This window comes from Chenopodium quinoa, unplaced genomic scaffold (genome assembly GCF_001683475.1).
Source record: "Chenopodium quinoa cultivar QQ74 unplaced genomic scaffold, ASM168347v1, whole genome shotgun sequence".
Classification (NCBI taxonomy): domain Eukaryota; kingdom Viridiplantae; phylum Streptophyta; class Magnoliopsida; order Caryophyllales; family Amaranthaceae; genus Chenopodium; species Chenopodium quinoa.
In genome coordinates, this window is record NW_018743331.1 from 5,004,613 (window position 1) to 5,017,167 (window position 12,555).

Below are 12,555 nucleotides of genomic sequence, written 5' to 3' on the forward strand. Positions count from 1 at the left end.
AAACACCTTTCACCCTTAAATGATCAACCTTGTGATCTAGACACCTCCTAAACAGCTCGATCATTAATTTGTGGATAAGCTTCCTCGATCATTGATTACCTCAATTTACTGAGCAAAAAGCACCAATAAAAAATTATATGAAAGCATGGCAAAATTATTTGTCAATGTTCCAAACCAAATTAACCAACAGTTTAATTAAATATGCTCATATCCATGCTCTAAAATAAAATCATGGTCCATGCTTGTACAATAAATATCAAGCCTCACAAATAAATCATATTCATTCAAAATGCTTGGAATAAGATCCGATTCATTTCGCCTTGTTTTTGCTGAACTGAAATTATTTTTACTGAACTGAAATTATTTTTGCTAAACTTAAATTATTTTTACTAAACTGAAATTAATTTTACTGAACCGAAATTATATTTACTGAGCTGAAATTATTTTTTAGTGATTTTCAGTTATATTTCTTCTTTAAGGTTACTGATTTTTACTGAACTGAAATTATTTTTATTGGATTGAACTTATTTTTGCTGAATTAAAATTATCTTTACTGAACTGAAATTATTTTTACTAAACATTATTTTTTTAAGGTGAAGTGAACAAGCCTAATATTAATAATTCACCGTACAATATTTATAATCACAATGCAATGAATTTCACACATACAAACTAATCCTAAGCATTGTTACTACATAATTGATACCAAATAAACCAATCCTAGGATGATACTATAGACATTAAACATTCCCTATACGTGTATATATCTTGAGTATGATCGCAAAAATCGCTACTAATTCAAAAATCCACTTAACTCGTACTCTCTTACAAATAAGAGTTACCAAACCATATAAGATCTACTCTCCCATAATTTCCAGCAATATTAACTAACTTCACTTTAAAACCTTCACTAAAAAGCTGAAACTTAATTACGTAGTATAAACTTTTACTTTTTATTTTCCCTAATAATGGGCACTCCAAATCCCTCCTTCAAACACTTAAGCATAGTCACTTTATAAAATTTCAGCAATATAAAAACAAATTAAAACATGGCGAATTATGCTTTAAACCAATTATTTTAACATTAATTATTTACTACATCAATCTCTAATCAAAATACTTCAATTGAAAATTTAGAATTTGAAAAATTGGGGATTTTAATCACTTGATACATATTAAATCCCTCAAAATTAATTATTATTGTTCTTAAATTTTATTTTTCGTCCAAAATAAATTCAAAATTAAAAAAAATACTATATTTTATTTTAAGTTTATGATGACCGTCAATTTAACTTGTGTTAACTTCGTTTAACGTGGATTACTCCATATCAAATTGGTATCATATTTCTAGGTGTTGTGACTTCTTTTGGAATTCACATGATCTTGTATTCGACATTGTGCTCCTAAGCCATTGCACATAAAATGCATACTATATGGGTGACCAAACTGAACATATATTACGCGTGACTATGAAATTAGTGAGCATGTTGGAAATGCATCAAGAAATGCAACACGAAATTTTGGTCAAGAAGATGTGAGAGTCACAAGAAAAAACAAAAGCACAAGAGATAGAGGTTTTTGATTTACTCTAATTCTATAAAAATGCAAGCTAAGGATGATTTGTTTCCAAACTTGATCATCTCATATTATGGTTATTAAGCTTAATTGGCGGTAAAAATCGGAAGAGGTCAAAAATTAATGATCAAGCAAAGATGTTTTCATGTTTTCTTCATTTGATTTGGATAATGTTGAAGCTTAAGAGTTTTGATAATGATGAATAAAAGCAAAGTTCAACTAATACGATTTCTCTAAGTGTTGTAAGTAGAACAGGTGAAATTGACTTTGGAAGTGGAAGAGTAATCTGACAATGAAGACACAAGGAGACTCCAAGGAAAGTTATAGAAAGTAGAAGAAGAGTTCCTCAATAGAACTAACTGAGTTCCCTAACAGGAACATGAAGAAAAGCTCTCTAACAGGAGCTTGACAGTAAGTTGAGAAGATTGACTTGGTCTACGTTGAAGACAACAAGTTCATAAGAACTTGGACTGCAAAGTTCCAGCAAGGAGCTGGAGAGTGAAGGACAACAAGAACTCAATCCTGGTCTGCGTGAAGCCCAAGCATCCTTAACATATAACGTTTGATGAGGTAATCCAGCTAGAGAATATGAGTCATTTTGTTAAGTTTATTTATTTAAGGATTATTGTAAAGATGTTAGGTTAGTTTATGCATGGAATTTATTAGAAACATGACAAAGCTTGGCAAGCTTAAAAATGGAAAGTTTATAAAAGATAAGTTTTCAATTTATTAAAATGATTTTCTAAAAGATTTTATAGAATCCAGTTTTACATGATATTATTCTTTTCATAAATTATATCTTTGATAAGTTTTCTACAAAGATTTTCTTTGCAAATGTTTTACATAAAAACGTGTTTTATGAATATGGTAGTTTTATAATTTCAATCTTTTGAAAACCCTACTCTACATACGAGTACTTCTTGTATATAAAGTAGAATTCATAATTTACACAACTTGTGAGTTTATGAGTGAAGAATATGAAGAGAGCTCTTAAGTGAAAGTTTTCCAAGTCTAAACTTTGTCATATTAGTTTCGAATTCCATGTGTAGCTTTCTTACCACATATTAGAGTCAAAGAGTTTGTATTGTTTTGGTTTTGGTGTGTGTTTATCTTAGTGCATACAAATTGTAGCCTTCAAGGTTGAAGCTGAGTGTGAGCATTATTTAGGGAGTGCCGAGTGAATATAAGTCAGGGACTTAGGTTGGGTAGGATAGGGTCCTATCGAGTAGCAAGTTTAGTCAAGAACTTGTGAGTAAAGGTCTGACTATAATAGGTTGTAACTAGGAGAGTTTGCTCTATTATAGTGGATTGATTTGGTGTTGAAATCCCTTGGAGGATCGAGTTTTTACTTCCAGTTGGGCCTTAAAAGATTTCCTTGTAAAATCTTGTGTGTTTTGCTAAGTTCCTTTATCAATCGGAACTCAACTAACAATTGGTATCAGGGCATTGGTTTTTCATGTAGATGCAAATAACTTTGCCGAGTAAGTTCTTGAGGAGAGATGAACTATCGAGAGAAGCTTTAAGAAGGGTATTTTACCCAACGTCCACCTATGTTCAATGGTAAGTTCTATACCTACTGGAAGAACAGGATGGAAAAATTCATCAAGGCTGAAAATTACCTGGTTTGGTGCGTTATTTAGTCTGGTGATTTCGAGGTAACCAAAACTAATGAGAAAAACGAGGTAGGTTCTAAACCTTTATCTGATTTGGAAAAAGAGGATTTTCAAAAATATGAATTGAATGCTTTAGCTATTAAATTGTTGCACTATGGACTTGGAGCCCATGAGCACACAAAATCATGGGATGCAAGTTTGCTAAGCAAATATGGGATCTACTGGAAGTTACTCATGAAGGTACAAACGAGGTAAAATGTTCCAAATTGATTTATTGATGTCTAAATATTAAAGATTTGAAATGCTACCTATGGAAATCATTGAAGAAATGTTTACTAGATATAATGATATAATTAATGAGCTGGGTTCCCTTGGCAGGCATATTCCTATAGATGAACAGGCTAGAAAGGTGTTAAGGAGTCTTCCTCAAGATGAACGTTGGAGATTTAAGGTGACTGCATTATAAGAAACCAAGGACTTTACAAAGTTCAACATGGAACAGCTGGCTAGATCATTGATGACTCATGAACTTCACTTAGGTTCCAATGCTGAAAGTTCCAAGAATAAGAGTCTTGCTCTGAAAGCCCAAGACTCGGATGAATCTGAAGTTAATGAAGATGAGATGGCCATGCTGGTGAGAAGATTCAAGAAGATGATGGGTAACAGGAAGTTTGATAGGAATAAGAAATTCTAAAGCTCCAAAGAGACTACCTGTTTTTAGTGTGGTTCAAAAGATCACTTTATTAGAGACTGTCCTCTAAAGGAAACTGATCGATCAAATTTCAAAGGCAAGGACCAAGCTAAGGAGTCCAAAGCCTACAAGCCATCCTTCTCAAAGGAGAATGTGAGAAAGGCTATGATAGCTGCCTGGGGAGGCTTGGATTTAGAAGAAGAAGAAGAATAACCCTCAGAAGAATCAGCACACTTGTGTCTGATGGCCAAAACAAATGAAATGGCAAATTAAAGGAGCTAGAGGCTGTGGTATGGTTTACTTCTAATGAATTAAGACATTTCTCTACAGAAAAACTGATTGATACTATTTTCGAAGTTCAAGGTGATTTAATGGATCTTTATTTTGAAAAAGAACAAAGTGACAAGGCACTTAAAACTTAAAAAGAACATAGTGAATGGATAGATAATATGAAACTTGATTTTCAACAGAGATTCTTTGAATTGTTTGATGATATTGTGAAGCTAAAAGAAACTGTTTGAACGTCTAACACATGATAACATACTTACGAACGTGGAACTCTCCTTATTGAAACATAGTAGTGCTACTCCTAACTTTGAAGTTCCTCTTCTTGATCAATACCCAAATTTTAAAAAATTAAAATCTGATTTAGAAGAACCAAAAGTGGATAAAGCAAGACTTGAGGGGGAACTTGAAAGAGCTAGGAAGGGCAAGAAACCCATCAAGTACAATGTACCAAAATGGATTGCTAATGCTCAAGCTAAAAGAATAGAAGATCTAAGGTACAAGAAGAAATTCTAGAAAGAAAAGAAGTATATTGACTTGCCAAGTAATATTGTCTGTTATTTCTTTGGTAAGACAGGACATAAGCAAAATAAATGACCTAAGAAAGAAAAGAGCCCTCTCAAGAATGAAAATCATGTTAGACAGATATGGAAATCTAATTCTTCATCTGTTACACAAGAACCCAATGAGACATGTGTTCCTCACACTAACATGTGATTTTTCATACAGATTCCAGTGAGAAGGAACAACACGTGGTACCTCGACAACGGTTGTTCTTAGCATATGACTAGAGATAAATCAAGATTTCTTTCATTAGACGCTTACCATGGTGGGACTGTGACCTTTGGAGATAATATGAAAGGTGAAATTATTGCCATTGGAAAGGTTGGAAGGTCAGGTTCCCATGCTATTGATAATGTATTTTTGGTCGAGGGTCTCAAACACAACTTGTTAAGTATTTCGCAATTCTGCGATAAAGGTAACTCTATTAGCTTCACTTCTAATTCATGTAGAATCATCAACAATGACACTAGGAACACTATACCGGAAGGAACTAAAAAAGGGAACATTATACAGTGGATCTCAATGAAGTTCCAAGTAGTAGTTTGACATGTCTCAGTGTCATTGAGGATGATCATTTGCTATGGCATAAGAGATTTGGTCATGCAAGCTTTTCTTTACTTGATAAGCTTAGATCAAAGGAACTTGTGGAAGGTCTACGTTTTATAAAGTTCCTAAATGATAAAGTGTGTCATCATGTGTTAAAGGAAAACAAACTCGTATTTCTTTTAACTCTAAAAATATTGTCAGCACCAAAAAACCTTTGGAACTTATTCATATGGATCTCAGTGGTCCAATGAGAATCCAAAGTAGAAGTGGTAAGAGGTATGTTATGGTAATAGTTGATGATTTCTCAAGGTTTACATGGGTTTTCTTTCTTGTTAGCAAAGATGAAACGTTTGATGAGTTTGTTTCTTTTGTAAAGAAAGAATAGAGAAGAACAGGTAATCAATTAGTGCATCTAAGATTAGATCATGGAACAGAATTTGAAAACTATAAGTTTGATGAATTCTACAAAGAGCATGGAATAGATCACAACTTCTCTGCCCCAATAACACTACAATAAAATGGAGTGGTGGAACGCAAGAAAAAAAGCCTTAAGGATATGGCTAGAACAATACTGATTTCTAGTGGACTGCCTAGGAACTTCTGGGCAGAAGCAGTGAATACAACATGCTATATACTAAATAGAGTTACTGTTAGAGCCATCACCAACAAGGCTCCATATGAGCCAATTAAAGGGAGAAAGCCTAATATATCTTACTTTAGATTTTTTGGTTGTAGATGTTTTGTTCATAATAATGGTAAAAGAAACTTGGGAAAGTTTGATGAGCGAAGTTATGAGGCTATATTCTTAGGATATGCCTCATATATTAAAGCTTGCAGAGTCTATAATAAAAGAAAAATGTGTGTTGAAGAATCTGTACATGTTATTTTCGATGAAACTGAACAATTGAATTGATTGATGTACAGGAAAGTGATGATGATTTTGAAATTGGACTTGTGCGAAAGTATGACACAGATGAGGAATTAACATAATTGAAGAAGCAACACTCTGAAAAGGAAGGTGAAGCGAATCATGAAGCAAATAAAGAGCAAACAACAGAGGAAGCACCAGGAACTCCACTCTAGAATCAACAAGTGCAAGTGGAAGTTCTTGTAGAAGTCCAAACTGAAACTCAAGGAAAAGTTCCAACTAAAGTACCAGTCAACAATGCTATACAAGAAAGGTTGTATCCCATCAAAGACTTCCAACCTAAGTCTTAGAAGCATCAGAGATCACATCCAGTTGAGGCAATTATAAGTGATATCGCTAAAGGAACTTAGATCATATCTCAGCTTAGCAACTTTTGTGCTTTCTATGCATTCCTATCCTCCGTGGAACCTAAGAACCATGTTAAAGCTTTGACTAATGCAGACTGGATTAATGTTATGCAAGGAGAATTGAATGAGTTTAAAAGAAACAAAGTTTGGCATCAGGAACCTAAACCCAGTCATCAAAAGACTATAGGTCTCAAATGGGTATATAGGAACAAACTAGATGAGCATGGTACTATTGTCAGAAACAAAGCAAGAACTTTTGTTCAAGGATTCAATCAACAGGACAGAATCGACTATGATGAGACATTTTCTCCTGTAGCAAGGTTAGAAGCCATTCGCTTACTTATAGCTTTATGGGATTCAGGTTGTACCAGATGGACGTCAAGTGTGCATTTCTCAATGGATTTCTTGAATAAGACGTCTATGTGGAACAACTTCCTGGATTTGAAAATTCAAAGTTCCCATACCATGTTTACAAGCTTGACAAAGCCCTTTATGAATTGAAGCAAGCTCCTAGAGCATGGTATGAAAGGTTGTCTAAGTTCCTTTTGGATAATGGTTTTAAACGTGGTAAAATTGATAAAACCTTGTTTTTAAAATCAAAAGGAAGTGAAGTCTTATTTGTAAAGATTTATGTTGATGATATATTATTTGGTGCAACTAATGAATCTTTGTGTAAGTACTTTGTTGATTCATGGGTGGAGAATTTGAAATGCACATGATGGTGAGTTAAATTTCTTTCTTGGTTTGCTAATCAAGTAAACTAAAGAAGGGATCATGATCCATCAACAAAAGTAAATAAAGGAACTGATCAAGAAATACAAGCTTGAAAATGCTAAGACCAATAGAACTCCCATGGGTGTTGCAACTAAGCTTGATGAAGACTTATTAGGAACTTGCATAGATCAAACTATGTACCGAGGTAAGATTGGTTCTCTACTTTACTTGGCAGCTAGTAGACCTGACATATCTTTTAGTATAGGTCTATGTGCCAGGTTCTAAGTAAACCCAAAGGAGTCACACCTGATAGCAGTAAAAAGAATCCTTCGTTACTTAAAAGGAACTGATGACTTGGGTCTCTTCTATCCTTGAAGTGACTCATTTGAATTAAATGGTTTTACTGACGCTAACTATGCAGGTGAATAGGTCAATGGAAAGAGCACTTCAGGTATGGTACAGTTTTTAGGATCGTGATTAGTATCTTGGGGTTCCAAGAAACAAAACACAGTTGCATTATCTACAACTGAAACTGAATATGTAGCTGCAGCAGCATGTTGTTTTCAAATGTTATGGGTAAAGCAATAGGTTAGAGATTTTGGTATTTATTTGAATGTGTACCTATTTACTGTGACAATACTAGTGCTATATGTATTTCTAAATATCCAGTTCAACACTAAAAGGTCAAGCACATCCACATTAGGCATCACTTCCTAAAGGACAATGTGAAAAAAGGGAATATTAAGTTAGAATTTTTTCATACTGAAAATCAAATTTCAGATATTCTAACCAAGCCCTTGAATAGAGAAAGATTTAAGAAATTGAGATTGGAACTTGGGATGATCAAGCTGACTTGATTGCTTCTGAAGTTCCAAGATATGGCAAAGTCAGAAATAATGTGAAAAGAGCAAAAAGGACGTCTAGCACAACAACCTTGGTGTGCTAAACATAGCTGAAGTGTCACCGTTGGTGAATTCTTGGATGTTAGTTCACTAATAATTGAAAGCGTGTTTAATTAGTACTGTACATTGCATATGTGTATAAAGTGTGTTCCAAATACGTCTGATTTTTGGAAATTACTTGAATTCGGAAAGAACAGATTTTGTTAAAAAGCTCATCCTGGTTAATTTTTGAAAAATAAATTGAACTTGTTCAATTAATGACCGAATTGTAACCCATTCATATCCTTTGCACCGCCTCGTTAATTATAAAAGGCATCTTTTACCCACCTTATCTCCACTGTCAAATCACCAAAACTACTATTAGTAAAACCATCAAACTTACCAAAAACCCTTAAACCCTCATCCATGGCAATTGAAACCAGCAAGAACTCTACTAATAAATTAACACACCACAACAATCTGAACCAGAAGAAACTTCACCTGTGGCTATGGTGGTTTACGAATCACCTAAAAAGAACGAAGAAAATTCTGAAGAAGTTCCTACAGCAAACACCCCCACTACCTCTACCACAAAGAAAAACCCAATGGTTAAGGAGAAAGCTTCAGTAGTTGGAGAACTTTCGTCCTCTGATGTTCTCACGTGAAGGAGTGGAGAGAGAAGAGAGCAAAGCAAAAAACTCTTGAAGAACATATCAAGGAAGCTAAAGATTTTGCTTAGGGGGAATTGGAATCAGGTGAAGAGAATGATCCACTTGAAGAGGAGAATGATTCATTTGAAGAGAAGGATGATCAATCCGAACTGGAATTTAGTGCTGGAAGGTATGTTGTTAGACACAGATTAGATTTAACTTGGTGTAGGAAAGCTAGGTGTTTGGAATTTCTAGATTTATTACAGTTTTAAGGATGGGAACAAATGTTGTCTAAATTTTCTTATAATTGCATGTATCCACTTGCTATGAATGAGTTTTGTGAAAATTTTAAGGTGAAACAGGGGGTAATTTCTAGTGAAATTAACAAAATTGCTATTGAGTTGGATGTTTAACGGTAGGGAACTATTCTAAAAGTTCCAACTAAGGGTGATGAGAATCCTGTGTGAAAGTGGGTAGTTTCTTAGGTGGTGACATTATTGAGTATTTGGGAGGAAAAAGGGGAGTCAATACAATGAATCATAATGATTTAAGCCCTATGAACATATTGTTGTTTAATTTGGTGAAGAAAACAATCCTACCCCATACTCAAAAGAAAAATGAGGCATGTTTGTTGGATATGGCTGTAATTTTCTGTCTGGCTAAAAAGATAAAATCAATTTTCCTTCATTCATGTATCAACATCTAGCCCATTGTATTCCTATTAAGAACAAAGTAGGCTATGGGGCTGTGCTGTCAACTGTCTTTGAGAGTCTTGGTGTGAAACTCAAAGGAGTATATGGTGGTTTGAAGGAAAAGGCAGAAAATGTGATTAATGAGGAGACTCTGCTAGGATAAGTCTGGTTGTTGTAGATGGGAAGATCAAGAAGGTGGAAGAAAAGAAAAGAAATCTGCAGCCAGTGGGAAGAAGAGAGAAGGAGCAGTTTCTGGTGAGCATGTGAGGAAGAGCAGGAGGCTTACAGAAAGTTCCTTACCTTAGACCAGCATAGAGAAGCCTCTGAAGTTGGATGCTAATGATAAGGTTTTGGAAGGTGCTGAGCTTGCAAAAAGACTGCTAAAGGAAGCAACATGAAGAGTTCAGAAGCTAGAGAAGAGTGTGCAGGGCATTGAGAAGAGTCTAAAGGAACAGAAGTTGGAGTTCCAGAAGGCTATCAAGAGCTTGGAAGAATAGCTAGAGGCGAGCATTGAAACGCTGAAGGAGGACAACAAGAAAATCCTTGAACTCCTTCAAGACTAATCCAGCTTACACCTTGCAGCCTACCTTAGCCTAGCCTAATTTAGCCTTTTATCATCTTTTGCTGTTTATGTCATGAACAATTTTAATTTCATTTGGTATTTTTAAAAACTTTGGTCTGTAACTTCTAAAACAGGATGATCTTTTGGATGTTTTTAAATGCCTATGTTGGAACTTTGCATATACATGTGTGTTTTGTATGGTATGAAATCATGTGCAGGATTGTGTGAAGGGACTAGCTAAAGGGAGCTAGCCTATGCTGCATTCAGTTTCCCACACTCGATGAATTGCTTGTGGGGCTGTGGCTAGATATTTAATAACTTGAATTGCAGGACTTTTTGATAATGCCAAAAGAGGGAAAAGAAGAAGCAAACTTAAAAGTGGAAGTTGTTCTGAGTTCCAGTTGATAAAGTATCAGAAATTTTTCTGATGATGCCTTGTATTAAGTAGTTTAGTTTTATTCTGTTTATGTTTGTTCTAAGTTTTTTTTCTACTTTAGTTTTGTGTGTGGTTTATTTTTCTTGTGAAAAAATCAAAAATACAAAAAATACGTCCTTCTATTCTATTTAACTTTCATGCTCAAAGTTTGCTAAGTTTGTCATCATCAAAAAGGGGGAAATTGTTGAACCTTAAGAGTTTTGATGATGATGAATAAAAGCAAACTTCAACTAATACGATTTCTCTAAGTGTTGTAACTAGAAAAGGTGAAGTTGAATTTGGAAGTGGAAGAGTAATTTGACTATGAAGACACAAGGAGACTCCAAGGAGTTAAAGAAAGTAGAAGAAGAGTTCCTCAATGGAACTAACTGAGTTCCCTAACAGGAACATGAAGAAAAGCTCTCTAACAGGAGCTTGACAGTAAGTTGAGAAGATTGACTTGGTCTACGTTGAAGACAACAAGTTCATAAGAACTTGGTCTGCAAAGTTCCAGCAAGGAGCTGGAGAGTGAAGGACAACAAGAACTCAATCCTAGTCTGCGTGAAGCCTAAGCATCCGTAACATATAACGTTTGATGAGGTAATCCAGCTAGAGAATATGAGTCATTTTGCTAAGTTTATTTATTTAAGGATTATTGTAAATATGTTAGGTTAGTTTATGCATGGAATTTATTAGAAACATGACAAAGCTTGGTAAGCTTAAAAATGGAAAGTTTATAAACGATAAGTTTTCAATTTATTAAAATGATTTTCTAAAAGATTTTATAGAATCCAGTTTTACATGATATTATTCTTTTCATAAATTATATCTTTGATAAGTTTTCTACAAAGATTTTCTTTGCAAATGTTTTACATAAAAACGTGTTTTGATGAATATGGTAGTTTTATACTTTCAATCTTTTGAAAACCCTACTCTACATACGAGTACTTCTTGTATATAAAGTAGAATTCACAATTTACACAACTTGTGAGTTTATGAGTGAAGAATATGAAGAGAGCTCTTAAGTGAAAGTTTGCCAAGTCTAAACTTTGTCATATTAGTTTCGAATTCCATGTGTAGCTTTCCTACCACATATTAGAGTCAAAGAGTTTGTATTGTTTTGGTTTTGGTGTGTGTTTATCTTAGTGCATACAAATTGTAGCCTTCAAGGTTGAAGCTGAGTGTGAGCATTATTTAGGGAGTGCCGAGTGAATATAAGTCAGGGACTTAGGTTGGGTAGGATAGGGTCCTATCGAGTAGCAAGTTTAGTCAAGAACTTGTGAGTAAAGGTCTGATTATATTAGGTTGTAACTAGGGGAGTTTGCCCTATTATAATGGATTGATTTGGTGAGTGAAATCTCTTGGAAGGTCGAGGTTTTACTTCCCGTTGGGCCCTAGAAGGTTTCCTCATAAAACCTTGTATGCTTTACTAAGTTCCTTTATATTTTGTTTTAATTTCCCAAAAGTAGTCAATAGGAACTCACTTACAATTCCCCCCCTCCCTCTTGTAGTGTTCGTCTCAACTAATAGATGATTTGTTAGTATTGCATTAACTAGAGGACAAGTTTTCTTTCTTGTTTAATGACAGTAAAGAGTTTAGATTTATTTCATTTAGTATTTAATAGATGTAAGATCACAGTTTTTGTTATTATGATCTATGGATCACTATGGTTTATTTTATTTTATTTTTTTTTAAATAACATTTGTTATTTACTTACAAAATTAATAATATATATATATATATGAATCCTAAAACAGATTATTTTTTAAAATAATTGATTAATTTTAATTTACAATCTCATTCAAGTATTTCATAATTAATTTGATGTTGTAAATTAATTTTTTTAATTTATATTTATGAATAAAAAACTATTTTTTTGTAACTAACTTAAAAATTTATTATCTAGCAACTGTATATTTAATTCTATATTATATCTTAATCCTTTTCATTTAATTTATGATTTCATATATTCTTTAATGAATGTCATTCGTATGATATTTGGATAAAATTACTAATCTCATAAGATAATTGATCTATTTAAACTAAAAATTAAAGTTATCTTTCATTATTTTATTTTTATATTATATGGCA